We start from the raw sequence: 13,190 nt of genomic DNA, 5'->3' as shown, positions 1-13,190 counted from the left end.
TTAAGAGATATTACTAAAAAAATGAGATATTTTGGAGAAATGATGTATTTTTGACACCTTGGCAAGGAGAGGGGAACCTTTGAGGTAGGTGCCTTTTTCACATGTGTGGAAGGGTTTTTGGATTGTACTTGCTGAGAATAGTACCTGTTGTACCAGATTGTACTTGTTGTACCAGGTGCCCTCATGTTTTCTCATTTGTGTAAATCTAAAATTTTTTAATTTAAATTCAGAGAATTCTTTAAGTTTTGTGTATAGCAGGAACAAAGCATGTATATGTTGACCATGCTCAAGAAGTTATTCCTAGTGTGGTTAGTATTTTTCTCTGTGTTTGGTGCTAACCGTGCCCTCAAAGTCTCTACTAAGAGCCAGTGAAGGTTAAACGTACCAAGGAATTTGGGAGCAAAGCTTATTGGGGAGAACCAGGCCATGTTCCATCTTGTCCAAATTGAGTCAAACTGAACCTGAAAATATCTAAAACCTAGTTGGACTTGGTTAGTGGCCTCCCTCACCTATAAATAGACCCTCATTTCTTTGTATTTTCATATTGGAACTATATCATGTCAGTATTATATTAAAATAATCATATTTTCTATTATCCCTTAAATTTTTCTCTCTTGGGAGCTTGGAGCTTCTCTCTCTCTAAAACAACTCTTGGAGTTGCTCTTCTCCTTTTGGTGGACCAATTGATTGGTCAGGGCTTAAGTGCTAAATAGAGAATCAAGCCAAACTTGGAGGTAAAGTCGATTTATATAGTTTTTTTTCCAATTTATTTCAATAACGTTCTTCTTGTCAATCCCTCTCAAGCTTGAGAAGTTTTCTAAATGATTGTTTTAATTCAAAACAAGCTTTTTCTAAAAGTCTTAATGTTTAATTAAGAGAAAGTTAATCTTTATGCTTATTTGTAATTGTAAGATTCCTCCCCAGCCTCTCAAGATGTCCAACATCTTTCCCTGTAATTAAATCCCTCTTCAGAAATATAAAAGATCTTATTTATAACTGTTTGAAACTAGAGAGAGAAAATATTCTAGAGAGAGAATATTTAGATTTTGAATATTTTTAGATAGAAAAATTTCTCATATTATTAAAATAAGTTTTCCTAAAACAGAAATTCAAAAAGAACTTTCCAATGTGCAATTGGAATTAATTGGAAATGGGTATAAAGAACCTTAGTCTAAGGGTATAAAGAACCTTAGTCTAAGAGTCTAGATTTTCAGAAATTCTTGGATTATGGTCCAATTAAGGTTCCTATGGGCCAATAGCATCAATCCATGTGTAGGGAGGAGATAAATCCAATTTGTAAAAGAAGATACCCAAAAATGAGTAAATGCTCACATAAGATGAAGAGTTGAATATGTACAAGGTTTATTAGTAAAAAACTATGAGTAATATCAAAAAAATGAGATAAATTGAGTATCCAAAAATGAGTAAATGCTCACATAAGATGAAGAGTTGAATATGTACAAGGTTTATTAGTAAAAAACTATGAGTAATATAAAAAAAATGAGATAAATTGAGTATCCAAAAATGAGTAAATGCTCACATAAGATGAAGAGTTGAATATGTACAAGGTTTATTAGTAAAAAACTATGAGCAATATTAAAAATATGAGATATTTTGGATATCCAAAAATAAGTAAATGCTCACATCAGATGAAGAGTTGAAAATGTACAAGGTTTATTAGTAAAAAACTATGAGCAATATTAAAAATATGAGATATTTTGGGTATAATCGTTTCATTTTGACACATATGTAAGGAAGGGGAGTCCATTAAAGGAGTTGCATATTTCACATGCTTGAATGAGTTTTAAACTAAAAAATAATGTGATATTTTTATCTCTCCTCTCTCTTGAACCAAACCAAATAAAAAAGGAACTAAACCGAATAAAAAAGGAACCAAACTAGGTCCAAATCTAGTCTAAATTCAACCAAATTGAATCTGAAAAATTTTAGAAATCAGTTAGCCTTAGTTAGAGCCTCCCTCTCCTATAAATAGAACATGAGTCCTTTGAAAAAAAAAGGAGGAGAATTTTATTATTCTAGAACTATACTGAAATAATGCTAGTATTTACTATTCTCTTCAATTTGTAAGAAATTAGAGCTTCCCTCTTTCTTCAATCTCCATTGGTGGCTCCATCAACATACTAAACCAATTGATTGGTTGGGGGCCTCTACCGTGAACAAAGAATCAAGCAATTTGTACGGTAAGTGTAGTGAATTTTGATCTTTTTTATATTTTCTCAATGTTTCTCTCTTCTCAATCCCTCTCAAGCTTGAGAAGCTTAATTGAAATGGTTTTTTTAAATGCTATTGAAGTAATTAATGAATGATAGTAAAGAATTACATAAATTTTTATTTATGCTTAATTCTAATGGTTTTTATGTAATATCTCTCACACTCAAGAAATGGTCATACTCATGACATATTCTCAATCCAAACGAAGCTTTTCATAAAGCTTTTTCTTAATTCAAGATTAATCTATGCTGCTTAAGACCAAATTAATGGCTTTCCCTATGCTTTTAGTTTATGTATTTCATGAATATTGATGATTCAATCCATTATGGGTTAAGGATCTAATTAGGGATCATTCTAATCATTCTAATCATTTTCTTAATGATAAGCTTTATCTTTTTAGATAATTGAGATTTATCAGTCATAGCAGCGGAGTTATAGCAAAATTTTTATAAAAATTATCCATAAGATAATTTCATTCATAGCATGAAAATAGGACTTCCTACCATATTCTAGGAACTATCATCCTAGATTAATTAAAAGAATTTTATTGTAATCATGGAGGTGTGAAGGTATGCATGTAGATGTAGATGTATAGATGTGGATGTGAATGGAGATGTGGATGTATGCATGTAGATGTAGATGTATAGATATGGATGTGAATGGAGGTGTGGATGTATGCATGTAGATGTAGATGTATAGATGTGGATGTGAATGGAGATGTGGATGTGTGCATGTAGATGTAGATGTATAGATGTGGATGTGAATGGAGGTATCGATGTATGCTTGTAGATGTAGATGTATAGATGTGGATGTGAATGGAGATGTGGATGTATGCATGTAGATGTATAGATGTGGACGTGAATGGAGATGTGAATGTATGCATGTAGATGTAGATGTATAGATGTAGATGTGAATGGAGATGTGGATGTATGCATGTAGATGTATAGATGTGGATGTGAATGGAGGTGTGGATGTATGCATGTAGATGTAGATGTGGATGTATGCATGTAGATGTATAGATGTGGATGTGAATAGAGGTGTGGATGTATGCATGTAGATGTAGATGTATAGATGTGGATGTGAATGGAGATGTGGATGTATGCATGTAGATGTAGATGTATAGATGTGGATGTGAATGGAGATGTGGATGTATGCGTGTAGATATAGATGTATGGATGTGAGTGTGAATGTGGATGTGGATGTATGCATGGAGATGTGGATGTATGCATGTAGATGTAGATGTATAGATGTGGATGTGAATGTGGAGGTGGATGTATGCATGTAGATGTAGATGTATGGATGTGAATGAGGATGTGGATGTGGATGCATGGATGTAAATGTGGATGTGTATGTATGGATGTATGCATGTAGATGTGAATGTGAATGTGGATGTATGGATGTGAATGAGGATGTGGATGTAGATGCACGGATGTAGATGTGGATGTATGCATGTAGATGTAGATGTATGGATGAGGATGCATGAATGTGCATGTAGATGCGGATGTGAAAATAGATGCATGGATGTAGATGTGGATGTTTGGATGTGAATGTGGATGTGGATATATATATGGATGTGATATATGGATGTATGGATGTGAATGTGGATGTGGATGTGGATATATATATGGATGTGATATATGATATGTGATGTGAAGGAATCTGAAGTGAGGAGATGAAAAATGATATGATGGGATGAGTACACATATAAATGGAATGTGGAATAAGTAATGTGGATTGATGAGGGATAATGTGGAAAAATGAGTGTTAATATAGAAACTGTATTTGTAAACTGTTTGTAAATGCTGTTTGTAAATGACTGTTTTATGTCAAGAATGCTGGGGAAGCATTTTGACCGTCTTGTGATTAAGGTCGTGGAGACCTAACTGATAAAGTTGCAACTGCTGACGGAGAGTCAATGGAGGATGTCTCGCGTAGCAAGGTCGACCGAGGTCTTGACCAACCTAAAATGGTGAGCTTCCGATACGGTGGATGAGAGACCAAGGAAGCGGCCTATGAGTGAAGCACTAGGTCACCTGCGAAGGATCCTAGAGACTGCTGACTATACGGTGCTCAGGCTCTGGGTCGCCTAGGATACCCACACGTGCGTCGAGGAAGATATTGGAACAAGGAGTAAGAGTTGTTTTCTGAAACCGGGCATGGATCTGGTTGATTGACCTTGCTGGTCTTCAATGGATGAGTCCATGGCTCTTTATATGGATCTGTTGGTTGATCTTGTTGATCTTCAACGAGAGTCCATCTTGATTTTTATAAGTGATTATATTGCCGAGTATTATGGGCTAGGAACTATTGAAAAGACTCCTGGGTGGACAGGTGGTAAGCGTTCTGGTTGCCAATGATGCCATAGATACTCTGATAAAGGAATGATGGGAAATTAAGAATCAACCGGATAATTTGGAAGATTGTGATCATTGATACTATGGTTTCATTAAAGGGTTGTTTTAAAACTGGTTGAATCTGTAAAAAGGCAATTTCATATTGGGTGTGCGAGTGGAGTGACTAGTTTTATTTTTGCATGAACATCCGGCTAGGGGGCCTGGGAACTCTTTTCCCTGGTACCCGGGATAAAAAAATCAAATTCTAAATTGGATCCCATCACTACATTGGTTGGGTGGTTGGCTAACCCATAGGATTGGATGGGGTTAGGCTGGACTGATGGATCCGTAAATCGAGACTCAATTTTTGTTATTACGATAGATAAAGTAAATCCCAGATAGTAATTGTTCTATGGATAGGAATCAACGGCTGTGTCTCTTGATAGGGAAAAAAGCGTTGATAATTCATTAGTTTTTGACCTTTTCCTCTTCAAAAGAATTGGTAGCCACTCTTGTTGCAAACAAGAGTAGATCTCTCAAATCATTAAGCCAAAGGAAAGCTTACAAAAATTCATGTAAGCTAGAAATCCTATTTTTTCTTATTCCATTTAATGGTTTTCTAATTTTTATTTTCTTTAAAATGAAAAATGATGTTATGCCTTGTTGGAAAGGCTTTCCCCCTCTCTTCATTCTTGAATTCAGCCTTTCTTTATCCTAGTTATGTAATCAAATTGTTAGAATTAAACTTTTCATATTATTTCTCTTTTAAAAGTGGAATTTGATTAGTTTAGAATGCTTTAATCCATTTGGGATAATTTTTAAGTAACTTGAGGATAGAAAATTTTCAAAAATGGTTAGCCATACAAAGGAGGTTATGGCAAAATTTTCTTAAATTTTGTGAAATAAGTTTTATCTTTTATTATTCAAAAAGAGTAATCCCCACCGTTTGTGTATTCTAAAAGTGTTATTTTCATTCTAGCCATAGAAAAATGCATAGTAGAAATATTTTTATTATAAAAGTATTATTTTTATTAAAATTAAATTCTATGCATAAAAAGATGCATATTGGATAATTTCTTTTTATTATAAAAGTGTGTATTCCATTAGATTAAAATTCTATGCATAGAAAGATGCATATTGGATATTTTTTTATTTTAAAAGTGTGATTTTAATTAGATTTAAATTCTATGCATAGAAAGATGCATATTTAGAAATATTTTTATTATAAAAGTGTTACTTTCATCAAAATTAATTTTTATGCATAAATAGATGTATAAAAGATTTTTTTTAATTATAAAAGCATTACTTTGATCAAATTTTGATTTTATGTATAGAAAGAAGCATAAAGAAATTATTTTTATTTCAAAAGTGTTATTCTCATCAAATTTTGATTTTATGCATAGAAAGATGCATAAAGAAATTTATTTTTAATTCAAAAGAGTTATTCTCATCAATTTTGATTTTATGCATAGAAAGATGCATAAAGAAATTTATTTTTAATTCAAAAGAGTTATTCTCATCAATTTTGATTTTATGCATAGAAAGATGCATAAAGAAATTTATTTTTAATTCAAAAGAGTTATTCTCATCAATTTTCATTTTATGCATAGAAAGATGCATAAAGAAATTTATTTTTATTTCAAGAGTTATTCTCATCAATTTTCATTTTATGCATAGAAAGATGCGTAAAGAAATTTATTTTTAATTCAAAAGAGTTATTCTCATCAACTTTGATTTTATACATAAAAAGATGTGTAAAGAAATTTATTTTTATTTCAAAAGAGTTATTCTTATCAATTTTGATTTTATGCATACAAAGATGCATAAAGAAATTTATTTTTATTTCAAAAGAGTTATTCTCATCAATTTTGATTTTATGCATAGAAAGATGCATAAAAGATTTATTTTTATTTCGAAAGTGTTATTTTCCTTAAAATTAAAATTATGCATAAATAGATGCGTAAAGAATCTTTATATCAAAAATAAGAATTCTCTTACATTCTATAAATAAATGTGATAAGATGTGATATGAATCAGATAGATGAGAATGAATTGAGAATAGAAGTGATGAGAATGAGAGGTAAATAGATGTGATATGTATCAAAAATAAGAATTCTCTTACATTCTATAAATAGATGTGATAAGATGTGATATGAATCCAATAGATGAGAATGAATTGAGAATAGAAGTGATGAGAATGAGAGGTAAATAGATGTGATAAGATGTGATATGAATTAGATAGATGAGAATAAATTGAGAATAGAAGTGATGAGAATGAGAGGTAAATAGATGTGATGTGAATCATATAAATGTGAATAAATAGATGAATGTGATGTCATGTGAATCAGGATGTAAATGAATAATATAGGATGTGAATGAATGTGATGACGTGTGAATCAGGATGTAAATGAATGATATAGGATGTGAATGATATAGGATGTAAATGAATGATATAGGATGTGAATGAATGTGTTAGCATGTGAATCGGGATGTGAATGAATGATATAGGATGTGAATGAATGTGTTAGCATGTGAATCGGGATGTGAATGAATGTGATAGCATGTGAATCGGGATGTGAATGAATGATAAGGGATGTGAAATGGACGTGATAAGATGTGAATCGAGATGTGAATGAACGATAAGGGACATGAATGAATGTGTTAGCTAGTGAATCGGGATGTGAATGAATGAGATGTGATGTGAAATGGACGTGATAAGATGTGACGTAAATGTGATATAAACTGGATAGATGTTAATGTATGTGAAGTGATGAGATGTATGGGTAGATGCAAGTGGATGAGATCTGATGAGAAAAAATGAGGAAATAAGTGATGAGATAAAAAAAGATGTGATTAGATGAGAATGGGAATACTTATGAAATGAATGTGGATTGATGTGGATTGATGTGTGGGTAATGTGGATTGATGTGGATGGATGTATGGATGATGTGGATTGATGTGGATTGATGTGGATGGATGTATGAATGATATGGATTGATGTGAGTGGAGGATATAAATTGATGTTGTGGATTGGTGTGGATGATGTGGATTGGTGTGTGTATGATGAGAGTGAATGATGTGGATTGGTATGTGTATGATGAGTGAATGATGTGGATTAGTGTGTGTATGATGAGTGAATGATGTGGATTGATGTGGATTGATGTGAGTGGAGGATATAAATTGATGTTGTGGATGATGTGGATTGGTGTGTGTATGATGAGTGAATGATGTGGATTGATGTGGATTATAAGAATGGATGTATGAATGATGTGGATTGATGTGGATGATGTGGATTGATGTGTGGATGATATAAATTGATGTGGATGATGTGGATTGGTGTGTGTATGATGAGTGAATGATGTGAATTGATGTGGATGATGTGGATGGACGTATGGATGATGTGGATTGATGTGTGGATAATGTGGATTAATGTGGATGGATGTATGGATGATGTGGATTGACGTGTGGATTGATGTGGATGGATGTATGGAAGCTGTGAATGGATGTGTGGATAATGTGGATGGATGTATGGATGATGTGGATGGATGTATGCACGATGTGGATTGATGTGTGGATGATGCGATTGGATGTGATTTGATGTGATGTGATAGGGATCGATGAAGAAAAAAATTGGGGGAAGATGAGAAAAGATGGAGACTAATGTGTGAAAGGATGTGGAGTGATGAGAAAAGATGGAAATATTGTTAGAACTATATTTATATATGAAATCTATTTTTAAATGACTGTTTTATGTCGAGAATGCTGGGAAAGCATTTCGACCGTCTTGTGAATGAGGTCGTGGAGACCTATCTGTTAAAGTTGTAACTGCTGCTGTGAGACAGAGAGTCAATGGAGGACGTCTCGTGTAGCAAGGTCGGCCAAGGTCTTGATCAGCCTCGGTTTGATTTAAATGGTGAGCTTCCGGTACACTGGGATGAGGGACCAAGAAAGAGGCCTATGAGTGAAGCGCTAGGTGACCTCCTGCGCGAAGGATCCTAGAGGGTGCTGACCATGCGGTGCTCGGGCTCTGGGTCGCCGAAGATACCCACAAGTACATTGGGGAAGATATTGGAACAAGGAGTAAGAGTTGTTTTCTAAATTCGGGCATGGATCTGGTTGATTGACCTTACTCGTCCTCAACGGATGAATCCACGGCTCTTTTATATGGATCTGTTGGTTGATCTTGTTGATCTTCAACGGAGATTCCATCTCGATATTTTTATGTGATTATATTGCCGGGTACTATGAGCTAGGAACTATTGAAAAGGCCCCTAAATGAATAGGTGGTGAGCGTTCTGGTTGCCAATGATGCCATAGGTACACCAATGAAGGAATGAATTGGAAATTAGGACTCAACTGGATAATTAGAGGATTATGATCAGTAACACTATGGTTTCATTAAATGATTGTTTTAAAGATTGTTGAATCTGTGAAAAAGACAAGTTCATATTGGGTGTGTAAGTGGTGTGACTAGTTTTATGTTGCATGAATATCCGGCTAGGGGGCTGGGTAACCCATAGGACTGGATGGGGTTAGGCTGGACTGATGGATCCCTAAATTGAGACTCAATTCTGTTCTGGTTTGATAGATGAAGTAAATTGAGACTCAATTCTATTCTTGTTTGATAGATGAAGTAAATCCCGGACAAAAATTGTTCTATGGAAAAGAATCAACGACTCTGCCTCTCAATGAGGAAAAAAGTGTTGGTCACTATGATCGAAGTACAATCTTTTCCTTGATCTGACTATGGGACTTACAGGTTTGGTCAGATCAGTTCAATTAGTTAAGGCTTTTGACTATGTTAGAGAAAAGTTATCCTGGAGAAATGGCCCGTGCTTTCCGGGCAAGGGAAGTTTTTTCGGGTTCGGTTTTGGAAGAACCAATGGATTAGTCTCTTGTTCAGATATCCGTGGGCGAGGCCCCGAGTGTGGGACCCTACCCCATGCAAGAAGTGCTACTTTCACTACTAGCACCCCTGAATTCGTTGCGCGGTGGGGATAGGGATCCTACATCCACACAAGAGTTGGTGTGATGCTAACTTGAGCTGGGAGTTGATGTTACGCGCTCTTACCACCCTCTTGTTGATGATTCAAGCTATTTGTGGTATTGGCCCTCTAAGTTAGGTTTAGGTACCCATATTGTTGCATTGCCTTGATAGTAGCCTTGTGCTTGCAGTAAGTCCTTTTGGACACATTGCTTATGGAATCTTTGAGTTCTCTTCGGATGCTTGGAGTCCTAACACTTGGTTCGTGTCGGCAAGGTCTGACTCTTGAATTGTGTGCAGGTTCTTCTTTGGGACTTTATACTATTCATGGTGTCCTTCTTGTCTGGTTGCTCTTTAAGTTGATTCTTGGGCACCCAATTCTGTGTACCCTTAGATATTGGGTTTATTGTGTGGGCAAGCTCCACGGAACGGCGGGTGCTGGTTCTTTTCTATGAGGTGTTGCCTCTACACTTGTTTTTTGTTTATCATGATGTGCTTCCCTTTGTTTGTCGAGTTCCATAAGGGTACATACATGACCTTCTTGCCTGTGCTTACTGGCACAGATCCAGGATCATCTTAGTATCATCTCTTCTTCCATGGAAACTATAGGCATGACAAACACCTTTCCGACCAAGGAATTATTTTTGATGGAAATATTAACATTTAAATATCCCTCGGCTTTTGTGATTTGTCAAGTGAACACTACGAACTTGCGCATCACTGGGTTCAAGGTGTGGTTTTTATCTAATGCTACCCAAGTTTCATATGAGATCAAGTTATGACTTGACTCCATATCTATTAATGCAATACTTGTTGCATGGCTCTTAGCTATAGTAAGTCCCACCTTGAATCATGCTGGCCTAATGTTTAGTTCCCCTTCATCCAAAAAGGTCACACAAACCATGTTGACATGTATCAGTGTTTTGTGCATTAATTATTTTGCTCCCTACCTTTAGCCTCTTCTTACGCTTGCTAGATTTTTTTCTTTTATAAGCAGTTTCTATTGTTTTAAGAGATGTTCTTGTAAGAGCATCTCTTGGGTCAGTGGTCCAAAATATTTTTTTAGTTTACTTCCATTGACATAAACCTCCATTAGGATGCTATCAATTGTTTCAATTTGAACAGAACCCCGAGGTGTGATTTTCGATCCTTATGTACTTGATGTCTCCTCTTTTGATTCTTCTTCTGATTCTTCATCAATGGTCTACCAATTTACCATATGAGGCATTGAGCACTGGTCCAACTTTGTGCTATGGTACCTTATGTACTTGATGTCTCCTCTTCTAATTCTTCATCAATGGTCTGCCAATTTACTATATAGTTAGAGGTTGTGGGAACGGTTCCAGATTCCACATACCGGGCCCCCCTAGGTTGCAATACATCAATGGTGCCAACACATGCATCCAATTTTCACTGAAGTCCGGAGGAGGAAGTGACGCATACATTTCCATTTCCTCTTCATCCTTGGGATCTCCCACCAAGGGCTGGCATATATGTACAGAGGTGGTCCGTTTCTTTGTGATCGAATCATTACCAAACAATTGCCCCTCCATGGGGTGTGCTTCCCATGTTCCCAGATCAATCTTTAAGATTTGCAAATCCCTACATACATACATGTGATCTAAGCCCAATCATGCACCAATTTGGATTCCCTCATGAAGGATCTCCCCAATATTGTCATATGAATCTGGTTGGCACAGGAAGTCCATAACCACAAATGTATGATGGTAGCAAAACGTAAAGAGTTTGAATTTAACATTCACTCTAGAAGCCCAATGGGCCTCGAGGATGTTCCGTCAGTCATCTTAATGATTAGATCTATTTTTTTAAGATCAAGCTTCCCCTAATTTTTCCAACAACGTTTTGTGATGATACTAACCCCTACCCCACCATCCAGGATAGCCAGTGCGCCTGGTACCTATTATGATGAATCAAGATTGTAGCATTTGTGTCGTCGCTTTCATAGTAGTGTGCAGGTTGATTAACTGGTATCTTAATGACTCTAGTTTTCCTAGTATGCCTCAAGGTAATTTTTGCCAGAGGTGGTAGAGCCTCATCTATAGTATCGGCTGCCTTCTACCCATTCCTTTACGTCTGTCCACCATAGGGTTGGTGAAATGCGTAACAGTTGCCCTAATGGCATTTGTACAATTGTGGACAGCACAACCACGAGACTCCCTATGTCCCTGGGTTCTTTGGAGATAGAAGGTTCCTCCCATGTATGTGTCCCGTATTCCTCCATAGGGAAGGAACGCATGGACCCCCCATTTTCCTCAAATATTCCAGTCAATGTGTTTGCTTAGGAATCATCTTCCGTTTCTTCCAGAATTGGGGTGGGCACGTCCAATTCCCTATCTCAGGTTGGCTGGTTTCATGGATAAATTGTATCCCTGACTTGGTTGGCTCTCAGCTTGGCTTCATGAAGCCGTTGGCGCTCTTCGACTAAGGCCCTGGCATCTTTGAGCTTCCTTAGTTCCTCGTCGACATTGGGATATTCACCAACCCCCTTAGGAGTTGTTGGTTTCTCCCTTTGCTCTTCCTGGTGTGACCCTTTGTGATTGATCCCTTGATCCGATGTCTACTGTATCTTCTTCGGATCCATCTTGGATTGTAACTCTAATGTCACCCTTACCCACTATTTTCACTCTTCCCTTGTGGCGGCGGGCCAGTTTTGGAAACAGTCGCATCCGCTCGATTCTTCCCCTTATCTCCCAATTGAGCTTGAGCTCTTGTGAGGACATTGAGTGGTGTGATATTTCCAGGCTGTACACTAATGATTCGTCGATGGTGGCCTGATTGTTGGCATTAAAAGTCAAACCACTTGCGCAGTAAGGACAATCCTTGATCAAATGATCAATCCCACATTTAGTACATGCGAGTACTAGCATGTCATTGGTGGGTGGAGCCGCCACTTGTTGGGGTTGGTGTGTATGAGCCATATTCTTGTTTGGGCACTCGGCGACTCGATGCGGCCCTCTGTATAGCTAAAGCATTGTAGCGGTCCCCTTCTCATATTTGAGTTCATGTCCTTTCCTTTCCATTGTACCGTGGTTTGAAACACAAGTATTCGCATGTTATTCTATGGGACATAATATTCTGGCATAACCTCAGCGATTTCCTCATAGTACTCCTTGCTAAGTTCTACTTCTCGCACCATATCAACATCTTTTGTCAGCTCTTCAATCAATACTTGATTGATCTTAGCCTGTGGTGGTTGTGGTGGTAGAACTGGTGGTGGCAAAGGTGAAGTGTCTTGTATTTGAAACATCCCCCTAGGTAAGGAGGAAGAGTTGGGTTGTCCAACATTAGCAGCGATCTATACAGGTGGCACAGGTAAGGCCAATGGGGCTCTAAGTGCTGGTAGTTGTGCAACATTTTGAAGTCTTGGACATTGAAGAGTCATGATTTCCTAATTTTGCATAGTGAGCATAATAGAGTAATGGTCTTGCTCTTAACTGTGGATACTCGATGTAGTGTGGTTTAATCTACACATAGAGCACCACACCAATTCCTTGCCAAGGTAAAGATGATTAGGCCCATGCCCATATATTTCTCTTCCCTCTCTTACTTTCAATTTCTCTAATATGGCATTGCTTCACAACCAATTTCTCACAATTTCTTCCTACCAAACACATCTTATC

The sequence above is a fragment of the Cibotium barometz genome, chromosome 29 (assembly GCF_041138505.1).
Source record: "Cibotium barometz isolate CiBa-2024 chromosome 29, ASM4113850v1, whole genome shotgun sequence".
Taxonomy (NCBI): Eukaryota; Viridiplantae; Streptophyta; class Polypodiopsida; order Cyatheales; family Cibotiaceae; genus Cibotium; species Cibotium barometz.
Note: the sequence above shows the minus strand (reverse complement) of the source record.